At 53.7% G+C, this 22,657-nt stretch overlaps 1 protein-coding gene across 6 annotated transcripts in view; it reads right to left on the minus strand.

Moving 5' to 3' along the window:
• DLGAP3 (DLG associated protein 3) overlaps nucleotides 1–22,657 on the minus strand; it is a 121,847-nt gene that overhangs the window by 36,863 nt on the left and 62,327 nt on the right. Inside the window, exons 1-2 of one of the 6 annotated variants that reach the window (XM_044997735.1) lie at nucleotides 21,268–21,321; nucleotides 7,421–7,548 (exon numbers count right to left, since the gene is read on the minus strand). The exons of 4 other annotated variants lie outside the window; for them this stretch is intronic. The gene's annotated coding sequence lies outside the window, so the exon portion shown is untranslated. Of the gene's footprint in view, nucleotides 1–7,420; nucleotides 7,656–21,267; nucleotides 21,322–22,657 lie in introns of those variants that run through there. One more of the 6 variants, XM_044997737.1, reaches the window with a different exon arrangement.

The following is a 22,657-nucleotide window of genomic DNA, read 5'->3' on the forward strand; positions in this document are numbered from 1 at the left end:
CTGCGGCCAGTTCTGGTGCCCACCACTCAGGAAGGATGTTGATAAACTGGAGACGGTTCAGAGAAGAGCCAGGAGAATGACTGGCGGATTAGAAACCCTGCCTGAGAGTGATCGACTCAAGGAGCTCAATCTATTTAACAGAAAGATAAGGCTAAGGGGTGAGTGGATCACAGATTCTAAGTAGCTACCACAGGGAACAATTTGACAATTGTCTGCTAGCCTGAAGGGCCCAAGGTCAAATGAGCCAACGGCTGGAAGTTGAAGCTCGACAAATTCAGAGTGGAAATACGGCGCAGTGAGGGTAAACAGCCATTGGAACAGCTCTCCAGGGACTGGGGTGGGCCGTGGGCCCTCCCCCACTGGCACCTTTTAACTCAAGGTTGGAAGTTTTTCTAAAAGAAATTCTCTGGTTCAAGCAGGAATCAGTTCAGGGCAGGTCTTGGGCCTGTACTATATAGATCAGACTGGATGACCACAATGATCCTTCTTGCCTTAGAATCCATGAATCCAGAGGGGTGGAAGACAGAGCAAAGATGACGCCTTTGCCAACAGCCTCCAGGAAAGTGCGGTGGGTTTCGGGCAAATTACCACCCGGTTCAGTCCACCTGAAAGGGAATCGAGCAGAAGGGAGGAGAGTTGGGGGTGAAGGGCTGCTGGGTTAGGCCTGCTTAATGCTCATTTCTCTAGGCGTTATAGGAGGATATAAATGTCTGGCCATTGTCGGAGACAGGCGAGTGGATTAGAAGAAGCAACAGGCTGGGTTGGTCAAGAGATTCTAACCTTCCTAGCTGAGGAAAAGGTCCAAACCTAAGGAGAGCAGATGGGGATGGGAGAAACCAGAGGCTGCAGAGGGATAGTACAAAGATTCCAAATGGCTCGGGAATGACATGGAAAGGGGAAGTGGGGACCAGGCTGAAATTCACTCCTCAGTAAATGGTTCCTGCCCACAGACTGGACATGGGTGTTACTAAAGCAGGATCTTGGCTTGTCAGCTGTTGATAAGAATGGAATTTGTTACTACAACAACAACAAAAAAGAAAAAGGAAAAAAAAAATACGTCTTAATATTGTGCCATTTACCACCAGGGTAATTACCACCATTGGGAACCTGACGCCCACACAATTATGTGCTAGGATAAACTGGAAGTGCGTAATTACCATTACAAATAACTCACTTCTTGCCTTTATTGCATCTTACGCCGGGAGAAGCTCCCATCAGCAATTCCCCCACCACAAAGTTAGTTGCGTACTTTTGCTTCTGCTGCATCTTTTCCCCATTGGCGCGGGCAAGGCAGAATGCAAACTGAGACTCGTAACCATAGGGCACTGGGACTTGGACAGGCAAATATATGGCCCATATGCCAAGAGCGGACAACTTTAATTTCCCTGGGGGGCCACAGAGCTTATGGCGCTATGCAGGGGGGGATTCTGTTCTTCACAAACGACTTGGCTCGATTGCTCTGTCTAGCGACGTGTGCGGAGATAGCGACCGCCTTGCGTGCAATGGGACGTCTACCAGGGGAGGCAATGGGGCAGGGACGGGAAACAGAGCAACAGCACAGATTGCAAGTGGCTAATGGGCTTGGAATCAAGGCTCATGGAAAAAAGTTTGGTTAACTAGTTTTCCTCCACTGCTTTTCCTTTACACTACATCTCTCCAGGAGCAGAAGAGGCAGACGCTGGGGCAGAGCGCCAGACTCCTTTGAGGGTGGGGGTCTGGTCCACCCAGAACTAGCAGAACCGCCAAGAGAAAAATCAAATTTCCAGCCCAGAGTCACACTCTGGAAAGTTGGGTACCTGGCTCAATTCCCTTCCTGGTTACAGCTGGGATCAGGGTTTGGGCTGGGGGTCAGATACGCAGCCAATCTTCCAGATCTCATGGGTTTGTCTCAGCAGTGCCTGGTTGACGCGCTCCTGCTTCCCCATAGAGTCTATGTGGGTTGGAGATAAAAGCAGCAGTGGCACCAGCTCCAAGGAACAGCGTACAAGGATGCACAGCTCTGCACGGCTGTAACATGCTGGCAAAGCGTGTGCCGTGTCTCACTAACAGTGGCTGTTCCATTGGAGGGTAACAACCAACTACTGCTACCAGCTAAGGACATTACTGCTTTAACTCAAGAGTTGGAGGCTCAATTGCACCTTCTTACCCTGATTATACAGGCAGCCGGCGGCTGGGAAGCCAGTGCAACAGGCAGCAAGGCCCAGCCTCCAAAGAATCATACAAGGCTTTTTGGCATGTCCTGTTAATACTGTTTGCAGGAAGCTTAGAGTGGTCAGCTGGGTGAGTAATGGGGACAAGCTGCTGCTGCTAGGAGGATCTTCCAGGGGCGTTTCCAGAGAAGTTCCCCTGCAGCAGCTTCCCAGGGATGTCTTGGCCGTCAAGTGCGGGGGCTGGAGAAGCGGTTGCTCTGGGAGCAGAGGGGGCACTGACTAACTCCGGGGGCTCTGCAGAACACACTTCAGAGACAAGCAGAGCAGGATCCTTTCCCCCCATTTCCACAGATGGGAGAAACAGGGACGCAGGGGCCGGTGTGACTGGCCCAACGACAGGCACCGAGTCAGTGGCAGAGCTGGCAAAAGAACCCAGGAGTCCTGGCTCCCCGTTTCCTGCTCTAACCACTAGACCCCAGTCCATCCCTTTGAATAGAAATATTGTTTGACGAGGGCAGAGGACAGTGCAAGATGATTTGTCAATCCCAGCTGCAGGGCAGAGACACAATGGCGCTACACGCCTCCCGGGCCATGTCTTCTGAGCTCTGGATTCCAGTCGTGGATGCAATGGTCCTGGGAGGGGTTCCCTTGGCACCTGAGCTGGGGTCAGCATTCGTAGCCCTATCCCCGCTTCTGTGGCTGGAGCACTCTGGCAGGTCTGGTAAATGACAGCAGTCTCCCAGACTGCCCTGATTTACGCTCCTCCGGCCCTGGAGCCGCTCAGCAGCTGCGTGGCACAAAGACAACTTCCTGGGCTGTCTCTCGAGAGCTGCAGCGCAGCTGCTGGCCTGGGGCTCCTCGCTGCATTGTCTGTGCACTGGTGGCGGCAGACACCTGCCCGGCAGCCCCTCCAATGAGGTGGCTGCTAATTCCGTGCAGGCAGCAAGGCACGCAGGGGCGGCTACGGCCAAGCTGCTGCAGAGGCAGGTTTACTGCAGTAGGTCTGTCCAGGTTGCTGAGGGAATTCAGCGCCTTTCTTTGGAGACAGGACAGGTGCAAACTTCTCCACAAAGCCTCTGCAATGGGGCTCAGCCCTGGCCAGCTCTGTTCCCACAGAACATTCAGTCCTTGGGCCCAGGGGTGGTTTTGTGGTGCAGGTTCCCAAAGAGGAGCGGGCTCCCCCACAAGCAGACAGCCATCATGGGTTCAATTTCAAACCCGACCCTGGCTTATTTTATCTGAATCAGTTTATGAGGCCTTAAATTGCCACACGGCTGCAAGTCGCCTTTGATTAAAGTGTTTAAGCACAGCCTAGCCAGGACACCTGGGTTCTATTTGCAGCTGGGGCAGGGGTTTGGTCCAGAAATGAGAGCACGGTGCTAGGAGCCAAGGCTCCTGGATGTTTTCCCAGCTCCGACACGGACTGTGTGACCCAGAGACTCAGAGTCTAGGCCAAGCTGACCCTAAGCCACCCCAGCCTGTGTGGCTGGCGTCTCATCATCACAGGCCCCTGTCCCAGAGACGGGCACCGCAGGGCTGGCTCCTCCTATCTTCCAGGGAAGATTTCCACAGGGCCCTAACCCTACCCTCCATTGTCCGTCGCCCCTTCGCTCCCAGCTGTCCTTTCCCAACACAGGGGACCGGGTCCTGCACTGCTATCTCAGACTAGCAGCCAAAGCAACAGGGAGCTCAGTGGAGGATTTATGACCCAGGCTTTAAGTAGCAGAGTGAATCAACAAGGAAGCTCTAAGAGAACTTGAGAATTTGCTGCTGGGAGAGGGTGCTGGGAAGGCAGGACCCCTGGGTTCGATTCCTGGCTCTGCCACTGTGTCCCTGGGCAAGTCACATCCCTGCTCTGTGCCTCTGTTTCACCGGGTCGAGGCGAGGAGAAACCAGTGCTGGGAAAACTGGGCTCCTGCCCAGGGCTTTCCCTCACCAGCGGCAGCACAAGATTCTTCCCATCCCCACCCGCCCATCTTCAGCAACCGCCCAGTAAACGCTTCCACTTCGTCCCCGGCCCGTCAAGCTCCATCCCTCCCCCGGCACACCCGTCCTCTCCTGCCCCCGAGGAACCAATAAAACAGTGTCAAACTCCATTAGAGACTCGCCTTGGGGAGGGGATTTGTCCTCTGCAGAGTCTGGAGGCACCTGGATTGAAAGGCAAGGAGGCCTCGGCATCACCGTCAGCCAATCACCGAGCCCAGCGCTCGTTGGCGGAATTAGGATAATCAGAGGGGAAGATTGAAAAACACAATGGCTGAAATTGAGCTTTGAGGGGGAGGGAGGGAGGGAGCTGGCAGGAGGAGACCACTAGGCCGTGGCCAGGGAGTGCAAGGGGGGATGATGGCGTGGGGGGACAGACGGCAAGGGGCCGTGTGCACGGTGGGTGTGGGGAGATTGCACTGCCATCTTCTTTCCCTTGGCCTCCTGTCTCGATTGCTCCCTGAACTGGAACGGCCCCAGGCCCCTTCCTCAGAGCCTCCAGCAATGGCCAGTGGTGGAGGCGAGCAAAAAGCTGGCCCATCCATAGGAACGTGGCAGCATCTGTGGCCTTTTGACCAGGTCTGTGGGGACTTTTTACCATTGCAGCCCGGGTCCCCCCAGACCTTCCCACCCCGGCACCAAAGCCAGAGGCGAGATTTTCCAAAGCACCCACGTTTCTTTTCCAGTCAGTTTCCAACCTTGCCGGTTTCCTGCCAGAGTCTCCTTGGCCGCAGAGGCCGAGGGCTGAGTTCACTGCGGCTGAGGGCAGGGTAATGACACCTAGCTCTTACATAGTGCTTTTCATCAGGAGCTCCCAGAGTGTAACACCCGGGAGTTCAGGGGATTGCCTGCACCTTGGGCATCGCTGCACTAACCCCCTGCCCATAGGCCAGCACTGCATAAAATCACCGCTCAGGGGCCTGATGGGAGCCCTGTAAACCCAGATGACACCACTCAGGTTCTGACCCCACTGAAGGTCCCAAAGCAGCGTTAACAAGAGTTGAGTGTCTACCCCATGTCCTGGACCGACTCCAACTCAGCTAATCAGCAACTTCCTCCTCCGTTCCCTAGGAACAGGGTATCCTCTTTCACTCCCCATCCTAACCCACCAGGAGACGCTTCGTTGTTACAAGTTACAGAGGAAGCCAGTGGTGCTGAACATCTGCCAAGTTCCACCCCAGAGACAGCTGCATTTCAGTGGTAGGGGAAGAGCCCTTATGCAAACACTTGACCTACCTAGCTTTGCGAGCTAACGCTGGCAAAGTGCAGAGCCCTTGGGTGCCAGAGGAGATCGGCATGTAGAGAGGATCAATACAACAAGCGCTTTTACTGATTTATGCCACATCTGTGTTCTCATTCGCCTTTTCATTCTCTCCCCACCTCGGCCCTTATCAGCAAACCCCCCTGCTGGTGATCTCCACTTACGCACATGCCCGCACAGCCCCTAAAACGTCTCCTGCTGTCTGTTCTCAGCTGTGCTTTGGCACTTCTCTCCGAGAGCATTTCTGACCTCAGGGCTCACTACCGCACTTGGCTCTCCACACTAACCACTTCTCAGCCCTGGCGTTTGGCCGGATCGTTTTCAATGAGCTCGTCTGAACCGTCTGCTCCGGCCCCCTCTCCAGCGGGCAGGCCCTGGAGTGGGCCCGAGGAGAAGTGTTGCAGAGAAGGAAAACGGCTCCCCACTCACTTACCCCCCAGCTCTTAGACTGCTCGTAGCTTCATGGTCCCAGGCGTCTCGGTCACGCGCTTCCTCAGGTGACAAGGTGCCACCGTTCTGGAGGGACGGCGGGCACAGACAGCATGAGAAGGGCAGGGAATGGAGTGGGGGCGCTTTCCTTCGGAAGGGCTTGTCACGGAAGCCAAAGCAACCTGAATCCTGGGCACATAACAAAGACAGGCACAAGCCCACATGCGCCGACACACACGAGAAGAAGGGAAAAGTCACCCTTCCTCCCCAGCAGGCAAGCACCGCAGAGTTAGCTGGCCGGGGCTGACAGCTGGGCTTGGAAGCTAGGCAGGCAGCCTCACGGGGAGGGAGGGACAGACGCCCAGGGACAAGGCCACAGAGCTTCCTGCTGAGTTTGCTGGGGGAGAGAACTGCCCCTGTGCTGAGCTTGCAGGGGGTGACAGGCTATTTTGAAGCCCTGGGGGGGGGCTTTCACAAAAGCCCCTCTGCCCCAGCTGTCTGAATCCAAGTCGTACGGAGCCCTACCCAAAAGGACACACAGTAGGAAGCCCCTATAGAGCCTCATGGGGTTTTCTATATTTATACGGCCTATTGGAGGCACCAGTGCTGGGGCCTAGCGGAGCATGACAGGCAGAGGTTTCCTTCCATGGGCATGTGCCACCATTCCCCTCCCCCCCTTCGGGATCCCGCCACCCCACCCTGCAGGCACGTACAGCCCCCGAATGCCAACGCAGAGCTCGCGGGGACCTTACACACCCCAAACTGCAAACCGCAGGCACCCTTCTCCTCAGCGCTAACCTGAGCCGCCCTCAGCCTCCCATGGCCGCAGCCCTGCCTCTCTCCCGCTCGGTTATCGCACTGCGCCAGGCTGACCTGCCAATTAACAGTGACCCGAAACCTTAGCAGAACGGCCTTCTCTCCAGCAGCCCTTAGAAGCCTGGCTTTCCTTCTTGGGCTCCTAATGAGCCCGGCTTCCCGGAGGATCTGTCCTTGGTGCTGAACATAGCACGACACTCCAGCCACCCCACAGACATTATCTGTGAGGCCATCCGCTCAGGTCCCCTTGTCCCCTTTAGCAGCCCCGCAGAGTGAGAAGGCAGCATGGCCTCGTTGTCTGCAGGCCCAGCTAGGCACCAGAAACGTCTGGGTTCCAGCCCTGGGTCTACCACATGGACAAGTCACTGTGCCTCACCTGCAAGACGTGGGTAATACGGCTGACTTAGCTCGAAGGGCCTGTTACCAAGAGCAGCCAGTTTTTAGGAGGTGCTCCGTGATTCAAAAGACTAAGTATTAGTGTGAAGAATTTCAACATTTGGAGCCGCATCCTAAGCTAGTGGAAATCCGCCCCGTTCCATTGACTTCCCTGGGGCGACACTGATTGACACTAGCAGAGGATGCAGCCTGGGGGATTATTTTTTAACACATTATAATTTAACAGCCGATGCTGTTTGCTGCTGTGGCTCTTTTCCTCCTAACACTTCTGTAATGTATAAACAAGTTGAAGATATTGGACAGATCCATTTCTGCCCATTACAGAAGGAACAATCTGTTGCAGCTGGATAGAAAATTAATTTCAGAATCAGTCATCTCTGCTTACCATAGTAACAGAAGTGAGCTTTCACAGCCCTGTGCCCTGAAGAGACAATACACAGCTATGGGAGACCATGCCAGAGTCCATTCTGTCTTGTGAACGTCAAAGGAGTTCCCATTGTGGGATCTTTATGGCTGGTGATGAAAGAGACAGAACAAGCTCACAGCTTCAATTCCCAATACTGGCTTAACGCAGCAGGTAGAAAAATGGTCTTTTCACTCATGAACTGAGCAAATTTGATCTACAATCATCAGAAGAAAATAAATATGAAATCCCACCAGGTCATTTTGACTGCACCTTTAATCTATTTACTTTTTTTTTGATAATGAGTCATAAGTGAAAAGAATTATTGAAAGCAAATATTTTAATTATTACCAGTTACAGTGGTATTTTATTAGACGGTGTATTAGTAAAATTTACTCAGTCTAAAAAAACCTGAGTTTAGTAAAGAATCACCTAATTTAGTAGATAATTTTATATAGTGTAATTATTTTCTTAAAACTTGAATTAGCTGAAAGCAGGTCATGGATATTTCATTAGTCCTTTCGCACAGGAAAGCGATCGTGTAATTAGTTAGAAATTTGTCATTCCTGTAAGTAATTACTTTACAAACAAATGTGTAAAATGCTGCACCAATGTATTAATGTGGAGGAGGGGAAATTACAAGAGAAGCAAAGGGCCTGATTCAAAGCCCACTGAAGTCAATGGAAAGAGCCCCAGTGGGTCTCGTGGGCCGTGGATCAGGCTCTCATGTAGGGGATTTCCTTGCAGTGGAAGGAAAGGGCCAGAATCCCCCTCTTCCCCAGCTATTCCTGCAAATCGCTGACACGGCGCATCACTTCTTTAGAGCCGGACGTTAGAATAAGGCATGTGCCACTCAACCTCTGAGCACAGGGCTGGGAGGCAGGTGCCAGGGTTCCTCTGCCACCTCGGGTCACTCGCTGCCCTTCAGTTTAACCTCATGGCCCCCTCAGCTCTCCCTCATTTTACTCCTCCGGAAAGACAGGCCTCTTTGGGCAGCACTAACTTCCAGGGGGGAACAATGTTCTGTTCATTCAGGGTCAGAGACCCCTGTGAACGGCATCACTGACATTATATGACACGCGCACAGGGGTAGATTTTGTCTACACGCCGAGCGAGTGATTCACTTCACAGTCGCATTTCACTCTGGTTGGGAGAATGACCAGCAGCTGCCTGGGCCCTTTGGCCAATCAAGGCCCAGCCCCAGTTTGCATGCGAGTCTCTTGGCTTCTTCCGTTTCTCCTGACTGCAGAAACCCTAAGGAGACGGGGAGGGGGGAGGCAGATTTTTTCTCTTTTAAGGCCAAGTTTTTAGAGCGGGGAAATAAATGTTGCACCCCCAAAATGAGAGCAGCACAACCCCATCCTGGCTCTAGACATGCCCAGGATGTGACAGGCACTTTCTCAACACAGAGTAGGTTTCATATCTAGCCCCCACTAGTGTAGTAACTGAGCAGCTCACAACCTTGAATGGGTTTATCCTCCTCACCCCTGTGGGAGATGAAAGTTCTATTACCCTCATCTTATAGGAGTGGTACCAAGCCCCAGAGAGCTTATGTGACTTGCCCAAGGTCGCACAGAAAGCCTCTGGCAGAACAAGGCATTGAACGCAGGTCTCCCAAGTACCAATCGAGGCCCCCCAACCACTGGGCCATCCTTCCTCTCCATTGCCCAGGGATTTGGGAGGGGAGATTTGCCCCAGAGGTGCTCTCAGTTTAAGAGAGGCCTAAGACGGGGAAGAACAAAAGAGTCTTCAGAACTGCAAAGCGCTCAGGGTCGGGGGCCTTGGGGATGAACTAGGAGTTCCAACCACAAACGGAGGAGTGCCCATGCAAGCTCCTCTGCACATGAAAATGCACGACTGCCCCGTTGCACAATCATGCACCACACGCCGCACAAGGGCATGCAACTAACCCCTCTCTGCACACGTAAGAGATTGTTTTGCACACTCAGATCTGCGGCTGGGTGCAGAGCAAGTGTCACACACACATTGTTTGTCCACGGCTATTAAATGCTCCCATTTAAACCCCCGCCGAGCGTCTTCTGCATTCACTGGCTCCTCCAGGGTGGTTGGGCCGGGGGAGGGGGTGCACGGTCGGCTCTGCTGCCCAGCCCCCAGCATGGGGAACATGGCCCGTGGCAAGCAGAGCCTCCCGCTGACACACACGATGATGCAGGGACTGGCACCGTGGCATTCAGTTGCAGCTCCTCTGACAGATGAACATTTTCTAGCTCATTGAAGAAGATTATTTGTGCGCTTACTGCACTGCAAGGAAATGATCCTAAACCTTGTTTCTCCTCAGATGAATGGAGCCCTTTAACATGGGTGAAGGAAGCCGTCCAAGGACACTGCAAGAGATCCAGGGGCTGTATCTCGCTCCTCCGCGAGAACACAGGGAAGGCTGGCCTAGTCTCAGAAGACCTTGAAATGCCAGTTCCCTTGAGATGAGAAAGAAGGGTCACCATGATCCCTGAGGACAGTCTATGAATTGATTTTCCACTGCGGCTGATGGTACTTGGATTGCTATGCTGCCTTCCATCTGGAGCTCCCAAAGCTTTAACACCTCCCATGCCACACTCCAGAGGATCATCCCTATGCGACAGATGGGGAAACTGAGGCAGAGAGAGACTTGACTTGCGCACCGTCAGCAGCGTGAGAGCTAGAACAAGCACCCGGGTCTCCCCATCTCCTACTCTAACCCCTAGACCACAGTGCCAGAAAAACCTTATGGAGGAGGACTGCTCCCTAATCCAAGCGCTGCCTCTTTGGAAAGCCCAGCCGGGTGCCTCTGGGTCCCTTCCAGACACCATATTTTAACCTTCATCTCCCGTACTGCGAGTCCCCCTGAGTTCCCCGCCTCGATGCTAAAACCAGCCTGGGCAGGGGTTAGCTGGTGCCAGTCGCTGGCACAAGGACCGCGTCGCTTCTGGAGAAGGAGCCTGTGGAAGCGCTGCCCGGCTGCTGGTGTCTGAGGCCTGGGCCAGACCCGGCTGCTGCTAGGGTGAGTTATTTGGGAACACTGGGCACTGAACCATCCTGGCCTCAGGCGCTGGGGGAGGAAAGCCCAACACGCCCTAAAGCCTCTAGGGAAACATGGAGATTAGCCATGCAGTATGGAGCTCCACGAAGCCAACAGCGAGGGGTGGAGCCGCGTTAAGCAATGACTCCCCCTCTCTGCACTGCATCTCCCTGGCCTCGCCATCAGCTCCGCCGAGCATGAAGCAGGAGAGATTCTTGGGTACTTTCATATAAAGCACTTTCCTCTAAATCTCCCTTCAGTAGGATAAAGTGGCCTGAAAATTTGCTTAGCGTTGCTCCTTGAAGGTTTTAAACACACACCCACTGTTATCTTATTGCTTGGTACATTGACCTACATAATGGCTCGTTCCTGTTTGCTGATTGTTTTCCCTCCCTGTTTCCCTGACAGATGTTTTGCTGCGGCTGGTATTACTGAATCACATCAAATGTCACAGAGGCCCAGAGCCAACTCAGAACTATCACTGACAGAACAAGAGACATTTCTATCTCCAAGCCTCCAAGTGAAGCAGACAAGCCAATATCCCACAGGGCTGCAGCCTCTCTGAAGCCAGAGGTGCTGCATCAAAACTCCAAGGCAAAATGACCTGCACAGCTGCGCTGCCTATATCTTCTTCTTTCTGACTGGGCATTTTCGATGCACATCTGGCCCGATTTCCGCCTCACACTGCTACAGATCAGGAATAAAGCTGTTTAAATCAACGGCCGGTTAACCTCCCTCCCTCAGATGGTCCCAACCCCCCTACAAATACTGCAGAAAGCCCCACCGCATGCCTAAGAGGTGGGCAATGAATTATCCCCTTTTTAAAGGGGGGAAACTGAGGCACAAGGCCTAAAGTGGCTTATTCACAGTGTCACACTGCAAGACAGTGGCAGAGTCAGGAATAGAACCCAGGAGTCCTAGTGCGTAGTTGAACATTTTAGCCACAAGACCTTCTTCTCCCTTCTATAGAAACCCAGCTGGGTTTCAAGACCCCCAGTGCCATTCAAGATGTACATATTAACTCCTTCACAGCTGGTACGCTCTGCAGCTCTTGCGGTGGTACATTCCCCAAGCATGGCTGATTCACTGGAATTTCCATTCGGATGAAAGAACCAACCTAAACATTCACTTCCCTGCTCTGTGCCTCAGTTTCCCTCATCTGTAAAGTGGAGAGGATACCAAACACCTCAAAGGGATGCTGTGAGGCTTAGTTAGTTAATGTTTGCACAGGGCTTTGAATGTGTAAAGTGCCAAGTTTTATTAAGAGGGCAGATGGAGCTGTGCAGCAGCAACATGCACATACATGGGTGGGAATGTTCTGAGATCTTATTTTTGTTAAATATTTATAATCTGGTAGCACATATGTAGTAATAATGGATTGGGATGATGTGATTAATGGTCTAGAGGAGGGAGATCAGGAGCTTATGTTCTCCTGTCTCAAAAGAGCAAGAGGACATTCGATGCAACTAAAGAGGTGGCAAATTCAGAACTGATTGAAGGACAACATATCGTTAGACTGCGGAACTCATTGTCACAGGATGTCATTAAGACCAAGAAATCAGCAAGATTCTGGAAAAAGAAGATCTAAATTTGACACCGATAAGATCGGTGTTAGGAGAGTTCCTGCCAACAGCCATCTGGAAGGAATATTAACGAATTTGGGACAGGATTATGGGACGGAGTTGCCTGCAGTAGCAGGGGCCTGGACTCTATGATCTAGGTGGTCCCTTCTAGTCCCGTGTCCTACGTCCCTATGCCTCACGCTCCTGAGGTAAAGCCCATCTCTAAGTAGATGCCACCAGGGTGAGATCTGAGGGCAGATTCTCCCCCATCTGCCAATGCCTGCTCCTTACACCCTCCTCTGAAGCAGTCTCTGCAACTCCCCTGGGGAGTTGAAGTCAATGGCCATTGGCCAAACTCCCAGTGATTTAACCCCAGGCAGCCCCGCTAGGTTTCAAGGGTTAACTCTGACCCAAAGCAGATAAAAATCCAGAGAGAAAGAAAACTGGGGCACACTGAGTTAGCAGGGCGACAGGATCACTGATGTAATGGGGAAATCAGAACCGGTTACTATTCACTACACCAAAAGGACAGGGCTTCGGACAGGCCACTGCTCGGGAGCGAGGCAGAAAAACCCCAAGGCAGCTATCAGTAAGGGATGAGGCAAGATTTTAAAAGTCATGAAGGACAAAATATCTACCAAGGAATCGCAAGTGCAAGCTAAACAAGTCAGAATTTCAGAGCGAGGCGCGGAAGCTGTGCTGGCAAAGGAGCCCTCCGAGCGCATGGCGACGAGAAAGAGGGCGCGAAAGTGCGAGAGAGGCAGGCGCTAGACTAGGGAGCGAGCGCGAGGAAATGCTAAAAGGCAGAGGTCATCGGCGGGGGGGGGGCAGATTTGTATTAGAAGAGCAAACAAGATCAGGGCCCTATTGCACTAGGTGTTGCAAGGACACATAGTGAGAGTCTCTGCCAGGAAGGGTTTACAGGCTGGATAGACAAGAGACAAAGGGGAGACGGGGAACAGAGGCACAAAGAGAGGGGATGTGCCCAAGGACACCCCGCAGGTCAGTGACAGAGCCAGGAATGGAATCCCCGAGGCTCAGCCCAGCGCCGGACCCTCCAGGACCATGCTGCCCCCAGCAGGGCTGTAAGCAAGGCCACTGCCACTTGGTTAGGCCACACGGGTCAGCCCACGCGAGGCTCTCTCCCCACATACACTTGCACTCAGACACTGGCGCGACCCCCGGGCTAGGCTGGTTATTCATGCCTCGTCACCCCCACACACACACCCCGTTAGCAAGAGGCGCTGGAGACTGGAAGCCTCTTGGCAGTGACTGAGATCTGCCTTGTAACAGGCCAGCGCAGCCACACGCCTGCAGCCTTGCTGGGCTCCCGACGCATGGGGGGGATTGAGAGCACAGGAGACATGCTCCACCACTAATTAAGAGCGCTCTCTCCTCTGTTACCTGGCTGGAGGTCGCACTTCTGTTGGATCAGCAATAACATCGCTTCCCCCTCCCGCCCCATGATTCCTTCTCCCTTGAGCCTAAAGCCACTTCCCAGGGCACCAACCCTGCCCAGACAGGCCGAGGAGTTCATTGCCATTCACTGGCTGAGTCTCACCCTCCAGGTGCCGTGTCGTCCATCAAGGCAGCTCATTAACTCTGCTTCTATAAACGCCTGAGCCTGGCTATTTATCATTCCGCCGGCCCTGTCCCCCGTCCCGCAGCTGGCACATAAAACACTTCTCTATCATGCCACGCACAGCTCCACGGGGCAGCCATGCGTAGGGAGAAGGATCAAACCAGCAACTGGTCCACAGAGAATACCAGCGAAGGGAGGCTTTGGATTAGAAGAGGTTCTCTCAGGGATGGGAGTGGGAACTTCTGAACCCGCAAGCAAGGGCAGTTAGGTTGTGACTTCCCATGCTACCCTCTGCCCTGGAGTCTTTCCAGACACGTTTGCAGGATGTTAGGATCCCAGTGGCCAGGAGAGGCTTCAGCCAGGGCTGGCCTAAAAGAAGAGAAATTATTTGCCATGAAAATTTTTTTTTAAAGAATCAAGTTTGCTTAAAAAAAAAAAAAAAAAACCCTGAAGTCTTCCCCACACATGGTTTTGATTTTGTCAGAATAGAAGGAAGCGTTTGGAATCCATTCAAAATTGACAGGGTGCAGGGAGCCAGGCCCAGGTGCCCGAGTTGATGGATTCGGGAGGTTCCATCCCTAGACAGGCACAGCTACAGGGCAGCAGCGTCTGAATGATTCGTCTTTGCCTTGTGCCCTTCATTCCAGCTCCGCCACTCGAGAATTGGCCTTTCTGGCTCGTAAATTCTTAGCCAGGCGTCCGCCCCCGAAGGGCTCGGACGTTTGCGTTGGATTGGACCCAGGCGGTGGAGTTTGGCTCCAGAGCCTGCCATCAGCAAGTGGGGGGCAGGGGGGAGGTCAGAACCCCGACTCCAATTCTATCCTATTGGGCCAGGGAAAGTGACGGATCTAATTCTGGGGAGGAGACGAGATCTGAGGGTTGCTTTATGATGCCCACTGCACCGCGCTCACTTCTCCCCCAGAGGACTGTGCAGACGGGTCGTCGGGCAGGGGGGTAGTTTATTAAGCACATGGTTAATTCTGGCACAGGCCCTGGGCTCCTTGACAGATCCTTCGCCAGGGCTGGGGAGAGAGAGGTGCTGTCTCTGCTGATGCAGCGGTCGGGTGGGATGAAAAATCCTGCAATGCAGCACTGCTTCTTAATGAGCCATTTGTCTGAATCTTCTTGACTCATTAACATTCCAGGGGAGGGATGGGAGTTGCCCCACGTCCCCATCTGAGCAATTACTCCTAGAGCAGAGCGAGGAAATACTGGTGTGACAGTGACACATGTTCGAGCCTCTAGGAATCCCTGGGCGTCATGGAGTATCAGGCAGGTCCCTCCACCTTGGAGCCGGGCACCTGTAAACGGGACACTACTCCTCCATCACCTGCTACTCAGGGCCTTGCACTGCACTATGCTACAGCTGTGCAACAGGCCCCGCTGCATTCACCATCCCCCCTGCACCATTTACACTAGTGCAAAGCGGGCACGGATCCATCAGATCCACTCTGCACTGGTGTAAGCAACAACACGAGGTGCAGAGCAACAGAATCAGGCCCTAAGGCTCCAGGGATTCCTCTAGATAAAGAATTGAGTCTAAACCTGGACATACCAGTGCAAATCCTCAGTAATGCATGATGCGTGTGCGCGCACACACACATACACACTCTACCCATCTCGTCTCTTTGACATCACCTAAACGAGATCAGAACCCAGCCTTTCCAGAGGCTGTAAAGTGCTTGGGACCCCTCCAGAGACTCTGCAGGACTCCATCTTATCCTGAAGGATGGAATTCAGAGCTCCCGCTTTAAGTGAGGCAATGGAGCTAACTGGCAGCACCCCAGGGTGCAGAAAATACAAGCAAAATCCCCAAGCAATGAGACTTTTGGTTAAGACAGCACTGAGAGTCTGGACTCCTAGGTTCTATTCCCAATTCTGCAACTGATTCACTGTGTGACCTTGGGCATGTTACTTGCTGAGTCTCAGTCCACCCCACAGGGATGACACTTCTTTACTTTCCATGGCCGTATGTTTAGGGCTTCAGTTTCACCAGGACAGAGCACGATCATCTCCTGAAGCAGCCCCTGGGAACCACAGCCACTCGGCCCCCACTAGGATCAGCATTTGTAAACAGCTTCCAGCACATCCCCCATGAACCGAACGCCCAGTCACTACAGCTCCCAAGAAGGTCAGTCACCCCAAGAGCCAGGCAGAGGAGCCAGCATCAGATTATGGCTTTATTGCTATGGATCATGAACTAAGGAGACTGAAGAGGGTGGATCTTGAAAGGCATCAGATCCCATGATGCGGCATTGGAAGCGCAGAGACAGCAAGCTGCCCCCAGACGCCTGCAGCGCCCCGTCTAGCCAACTGACAGGTGCCACTCAACAGGGAGCTCAGCTCTCAAAGATCGTCAGGCTCCGTTTGAAGACGCCAGCTCAGGAACGTGGCGAGGAAGAGATTCTGCCTAGGACTTCACAGCGACTGCAGCCACAGGGCCAGCTCCGCCGCTTGCATAAAGCAGAATGGCTCCACTGAAGACAAGGGCACAAGGCTGAATTACACCGGCCGAGCATCTGGCCTGCAACAGCCAGGCAGGGGTTGGTTTTTTTATTTTTCCAATTAACGTGCTAAGAAAAAAGAAAATTGCAGGAGCAAAAATGAAAAGGAAAAGAGAACACAAACCTGAGGCTCTGAAGCAGGCTCGGGAGGTGACAGAGGTGGGATCGCTGCCCCTTTGAGAAAGATGTTCTCTGACTGGTTTGATCATGCAGCCAATTCAGAACAGAGCAGGCTCCAGAGAGAGAGAAGAGAGACAGCCGCATGGTGACGGGGGAGGGGACATTGGGGGGTGAGGGTCTGGCAGGCCTCAAGCAATCAGATAAGAGAGGAGCCGTTCTCGGATACAGGATGGAGAGAGATTGATGCAACCCCAAAGCCAGTCTCCCCCGGTGTGGCCATGGGATGCTAGTGTGGGCACTGCCATGTGCGGAGGGCCACTCCGGAGGAAACAGCCAGGGGCCTCAGGAACCAGGGGACTTGATTCTCCTGAAGGGCAGGAACATCAGGGGGCAGCCAGTCCTTCAAAGCAGCTGGGCACTGAGACTTCTCCGTGCCGCCCAGAAAACAGTCCGGCTGGGCCCTTTCATTCCTCCGCCTGCCTAGGCAGAGAGCTGGGTGCTCGGTTATCGGAGCTGCTCCAGGTTCTGACACCCTGTGGGCGGCCGCAGCTTCACCCCCGCCCGGTCTCACGTGGGCGGCGTGGCAATGGCCTGTGTGCCACATGCATGGGAACACGGGGGACCCAGGTTTCCCCAGCAGCATCCCCCAGCCAGCTGGCAGCCAAGCCCTCGTGCAGGCAGGGTGGGAAGTTCCAACCCCCAAGGCGTCCCAGTGCACAAGGAACAGCAGGCCGACATGAGCCATGTTAGGATTGTCTTCATTGTCCAGCCAGGAGCCACTGTCCATGTCAGTTAGGCGCGATTGGCTGGACCGGAAGAAGTCGTCTCTCGGCAGCCCCAGAGCTGACAGCTAGACGCTGGGCCGGAGCTCGGAGGAGCCGAGCCAGCCCGGCAGGAAGGGATGGATGATGGGCAGCATCCCCTTCCTGTCCCCGCAGGGCTCAGCGAGCAGGTCTGCCGCCTGCAGAGGCGCCCCAGAGGGAATCCTGCCGGCCAGGGGAGGGGAAGCCCCTCACTGTGAAGCCAGGCATGGGGCAGGGGAAGCCAGCCCAGAGGCTGCTTCTCCCAGCCTGGTTCTGACCAGCCAGCCTGTCCTCTGAGCCGGGGAGCGCCGGCGGGAACGGGCCTTCCCCAGCCGCTTCGAAAGAGGAGCGCTGCAGGTTCCCACGGCTCCGGCTAGCCAGGCACCCAGCGGCCTGCCCTTCACCCGCTCCCGCAGCCGTCTTTGGGGCTTGCTTTGGAGAGGCCTTTAATCCCCACCTGCCACAGTGGGGGTCAAAGCCAACACAGGCCCTTGGGGCGGAGTCGAGACGGGGCGCTCAGCTCCATGGGCCAGAGACGCGGGCACAGGCAGAGTCCTGCTGAGGCCACGAGGGGAGAGAATCCGTCTTCTCCCACCCAGCGCCTCCTGCGGCCAAGGCAACGGGCTCCAGACAGGGCCACGACACATCCACCCCATCCCAGGTGGAGCGAAAGCTGCAGTGACAAGGAGCTAAAATAATCAGACCACGTGGGAAGGGGGAGCCCTGTGGCCAAACCCACCCTACATCCAGCCACTGCAACCTTCCCACTCCCCCAGAAGAGGAATTTGTCTCCCCCCAGGACATTACAGAAAGGCCCAGGAGATGGGATCTGGCCCAGATCTATGGTTTGGGATTTGAGTTAAATGAGGAATCCGGGCTGGGACTGATGAAGCGATTGAATAGTCCTCATTTAAACAAGGCTCTGCCAGGCTTTCGCGTGGCTCAGCTGCCAGCCAGGAGCGTGTCTCAATAGCCCCGTTCTTCACAAGGGAAAAAAGGCCAGAGTTGCAGGTTCATGAGTCCACAGAGAAGTGGGCTTGGAAGTAAAAGGCAGGCAGACAAAGGGACAGGGAGCAGTAAAGAGGAAATGCTTCATCCTAAGGAACCGAACAGCGAGATCAAGGCGCGCGCACACACTGATCACGTACAGCTTAGCAGGCAACGGGAAGACGGCTCGGCTCAGCCTAACAGGCTCAGGAAGATAAAGAGCAGCTCATTATGGGCTTTGAAGTGTCTTTAGCTCATACGCACACGGATCTGCATGCAGCATGAAATTCAGGCAGGAGGGAGCAGGGGAGAGTCAGAAGCCAGAGACAGAGACGTGGGGAAAGAAGTGGGACAGGATGATCTAGGAACTAGCATTGGTAGAGGGAGCCCCTCGCCTCTAGGTTGGTACATCTAGCCCAGTTCAAAAGCTGTTGCTGCCACCTGCCGGGTCCCACTCCAGTTTCTATTCGTACTATGGCAGCACCCTGGATCTCCAGTCATGGACCGGGACCCCAATGTGTTAGGAGCTGTACAATCCCCTGCCCCAGAAAGCTCACAGTTTAAGTCCCTAGTGGACCAAGCGTCCACATCACAAATGCTGCTGCTGCGGCCGCCACCGCCGCCGCAAACTCCCACGTTGGCCACCTCAGCAGAGAGGAGAGGGACAAGGGCTGCAGTCCAGCAGTAGCTTTAATCACGGGATCGTTGTGACGCCCCAAACTCCCTGATCACCCCTCCCGAACAGAGCTGGGGACACCAGGGGGCGGGATGGCGTTCGGGGCACCTACACTATGACAGGCTCTCACACGCCACGTCCTGGGGATACAGCCTGAACCCCAGCACCACCGGCCAGACTCCTCCCACAAGAGCCGGAGTCGCCCCGGTGGAAAGGACACCCCTTCTCTCAGCAAGGCAGAGCGGATCGCAGGAAAACGGGGATGTCGATTTCAAGGCTCTGAAACTGAGGCCAGGCCACAGGACTTGTGAAGCCTGCAAGAGACACACGCGGGCTTGTTGCTGTGCACCCCACACCCCTCCAGCCAGGGGCGGCCTCGCCCCATTCCGCCCCAGGGCGATACCAGCTAACCCCGCACACATACCAGAACAACTAGCTTCCCTGCCCTACGGAGAGGGCAGCACATTCCCACAGCCCTGGCTCCAGCTCACTCCCCAATCAACAGCTGAGCCCAAAGATCAGGGAGCAGCTGCCCCAGAACGATGGCCACCTGACCCTCTGTGCAAAGCTGCAAACCCACAATAAAGAGGAAAGGACACAATTTTGCCTGAGGGGATATTAGATAGTTCACTCCTAACATGAGGGGGAGCAAACCCTTCTTGAGCTCTTCTATACTATAGGGAGGTGTTTCGCTAGAGAAGGTCTGTGACACCCAGAGAAGGAATGCCTAAAAATGCCGGTGCCTAGACAGAGCAGGCATCCTACAGACCTCATTCGGAGCTCAGCGTTATCAACAGCATCCGTCCATCCATCCCCAGACACGCCCTTCGATCCGTCAGTCCATCCGTCCATCCATCCCCAGACACGCCCTTCTATCCATCAGTCCGTCCAGCCATCCATCCCCAGACACGCCCTTTGATCCGTCAGTCCGTCCATCCATCCCCAGACACGCCCTTCTATCCGTCCATCACCTGGACCCTTCTTGGAGGTCTCCCATCCCCGTACCGACCCCATGCCCCAGCCCTGCTTGGCTATAAGATCTGGCACAAGCACAGTCCAAGGGGTTGTGGCTGCAGCCTGCAGCGCCCCTGCAGCTTGCAGACATACATCTTGCTGCACTCCTGCTAGCTAACTCGTTGTGCTAGTATCCAGTGCCAAGCATGTGCAATAGCCACGCAGTGGCATCTTCGTTTGATGCTGGGGAACCCCTGGGGCTGTTCAGGGAGGGACTGGGCTTTGGGTCTGGCTCCTGGTTCCGTCATCACCCCACCCCCGGAGTGGGTGATGTATGATACAGTTCCAGAAATCACAAGGATTGGAACCACCCACCCTCTATCCCAACCTCCTTCCCTCTGCAACACTCCGCCCGCCTCCACACACGTTCCCTCCCTTCGCAGTGCTACAGCAGGTTACGAGACCAATACACCCCACAGTCATCAACTGCATCCGATGAAGTGGGTATTCACCCATAAAAGCTCATGCTCTAAAACGTCTGTTAGTCTATAAGGTGCCACAGGACTCTTTGCTGCTTTTACAGATCCAGACTAACACAGCTACCCCTCTGATACTAGTCATCAACTGAGCCCTTGTCTACAGGAGGAAATTGGGCCGATTTAACTAAATTGGCTTAAAATCATATCCTTAAATTAAGCCACTGCAGCTCTGGGAAGGCCACAGCCTTTAGCTAAATCAGGCTCATTATCTCCTGTAGACAAGGCCTGACAACACGTCTGTCAAGTAAGGGAGGCAGCATTATCAGCCCCAGGTTCCGATTGGGGAAACTGAGGCAGAAGGTGATGTAACTTGCCCAAGGCATGTGGCCGAACCGAGACCAGAACTCAGACCACCTGACTCTGAGCCCTCTGGGTGTTCCTCCAAGCCAGGCCACCCTCAGCTGCTCCCTTAGCGAGGCCTAGCCCAAGACATCCTTCTCCTCCATCACTCCCAGATCCACAGGCACCTTCTTCCACTCCACGCCTCTCGCGCACAAATCCCCCTCCGCTAACACCCCCTGCCCTCATCCCCCCTGACCCACAGATAACTCTGCACCAAACCACCCGTCCCAGGAACTGGGCTTTTGGAAAGGGCCTCGCATGGTCAGTCCTGGGGAGGCTTTAAAAGCAGAGGGCTTAGGAGACATGCAGTGCGGAAGGGAGAGGAGTTAAGTACACGCCCTGTGTCGCTGCTCAGAGCCTCCAAGTCATTGCTGGCCTCCCAGGCAGAAGACAGATTCCAGCCCCAGCCCAGGCTAATTAACCCACCCACCGCCTCTGGCCTGGGAACGACTCAGGAAAAGGCCACATGATTCATCCAGCACCTGGCACGTCTCAGCAAGATGGAGGGAGCTGCTATTTGCTCACCACATTGATTCTCGCTCATTCTTTCTTTCTGCTCTGCTCCCCAGCTGGTGCAAACCAGCACAGCTCTCTTGACTTCAGTTATACCAGCTTGGCCCCTTTTCATTGCTGAGATGAGTTCCTGTCTGCATCCTGTAGAACTTGCCCATACCGGTATTGCCCTGGCCTCTTCTTTTGTCATTCAGTGTTGAACGCATTCTAAGACAATATGCATTTCCTCACCTTTTGGGGGCGAAGCCAGACTTTAAGGCACCTGCTCCCCTACATGGTGTTAACTTCGCTTGTGCCAATCAGAAATGAACACAAACAGGTTTTGGGCCCCGTCCCCTATGACACTTCTATGATGTCACAGTGGGTACTTTATGGCCTGCCTGCCATGTGCAGGCAGGGAGAGGAGAAAGAAAAACGAATCCTGTGTATACCCGTAACCGAGCCTGATCACCTCGAAGCCTCTCTCTCAGCTCACGTGTTTCAAACAGAGCTTCTACGTTTGCCGGTCGTTATGCGTTGGTTTGTATTTGTAAGTATCAGTTATTACTAAATGCTGCATCTTTGCTTATAAATATTGTTAGTAGATATTTTAGTCATTGTGTGTTTTAAGTTTCATTAACTCTATTAGCTAATCATACGCTGCTCCCTTACCCCTTGTAATTATCCCCAATAAAACTTTAAATTGATTAATTTTAGTTGTGTGTGTGTCTGCAGTTTGCATCGTGACCCATACTCTCCTTGCATCCCTTACCAATATAGTCAATTGCCACGTGCAGCCTGGTAAATAACAGGCCTGCATTTTCTTTCACCCCTGCGAGTATGTGGCAATTTACATTCGTCAGTTCAGTCGGTGTTGGCCAAACCCGAGTTTCCCCTTCTCTCTGTTTCTAACTAAAAACTCAACATGAAACTCAGAGCATCCGCTGAGCAGAGCCTACTTTACACGGCTTTGATTCAAAGTTTGCATGGTTTTGACACAGGGTTTGCCCGAGTTTTGCTGCAATGGTTGCACAAGTTTTGAATGGGTCTGACGCAAGGTGTGCAAAACTTGAGCAGAATGTCGACAGAAAGTTTCATGTGGCTTTGTTGCAAAGTTTGTACAAGTTTTGCCTGGTTTGGGTATTAGATTTGCATGGTCTCAGTAGGAGGTTTGCCTGGCCTCAGCACAAGGTTTGCATGAATCTTTCATGGGTCTGATGCAAGTCAGCAGGAGGCTTGTATGGTTTTGATGCAATCTCAACCCCAGGCTTTCTTGAGACAATGTTTGATCACCAGTACAAATGGGCCAAGCTGCAAAGACTGGTGTGGATCCTGATCGGACTCTGAATGTTTCCAAAGCTGGGGAGTGCAAACAAACCGGAACCGGTTTAAATTCCTAGTTCATCAAGAAATGTGAAATCAGGAGAGTTTCATGCAGTCCAGTTTCCTTGTAAACATTCCCTACAGCTTCCATCACAGCCCATCAATCCTCCCTCCTCCCTCTTGCTAGTGTCCAAGTCCACCAGCAAACATTAAACTAGCAACCCTGCGAGTTGCCAAAGCAACAGGCGCTCCTGGGGCTCTCAGCTGCCAGGGTAGGAGTGTTTCCATTACTGCCAGGAGAGCCGCCTGGATGCGTTCC

The sequence above is a fragment of the Mauremys mutica genome, chromosome 23 (genome assembly GCF_020497125.1).
Source record: "Mauremys mutica isolate MM-2020 ecotype Southern chromosome 23, ASM2049712v1, whole genome shotgun sequence".
Classification (NCBI taxonomy): Eukaryota; Metazoa; Chordata; order Testudines; family Geoemydidae; genus Mauremys; species Mauremys mutica.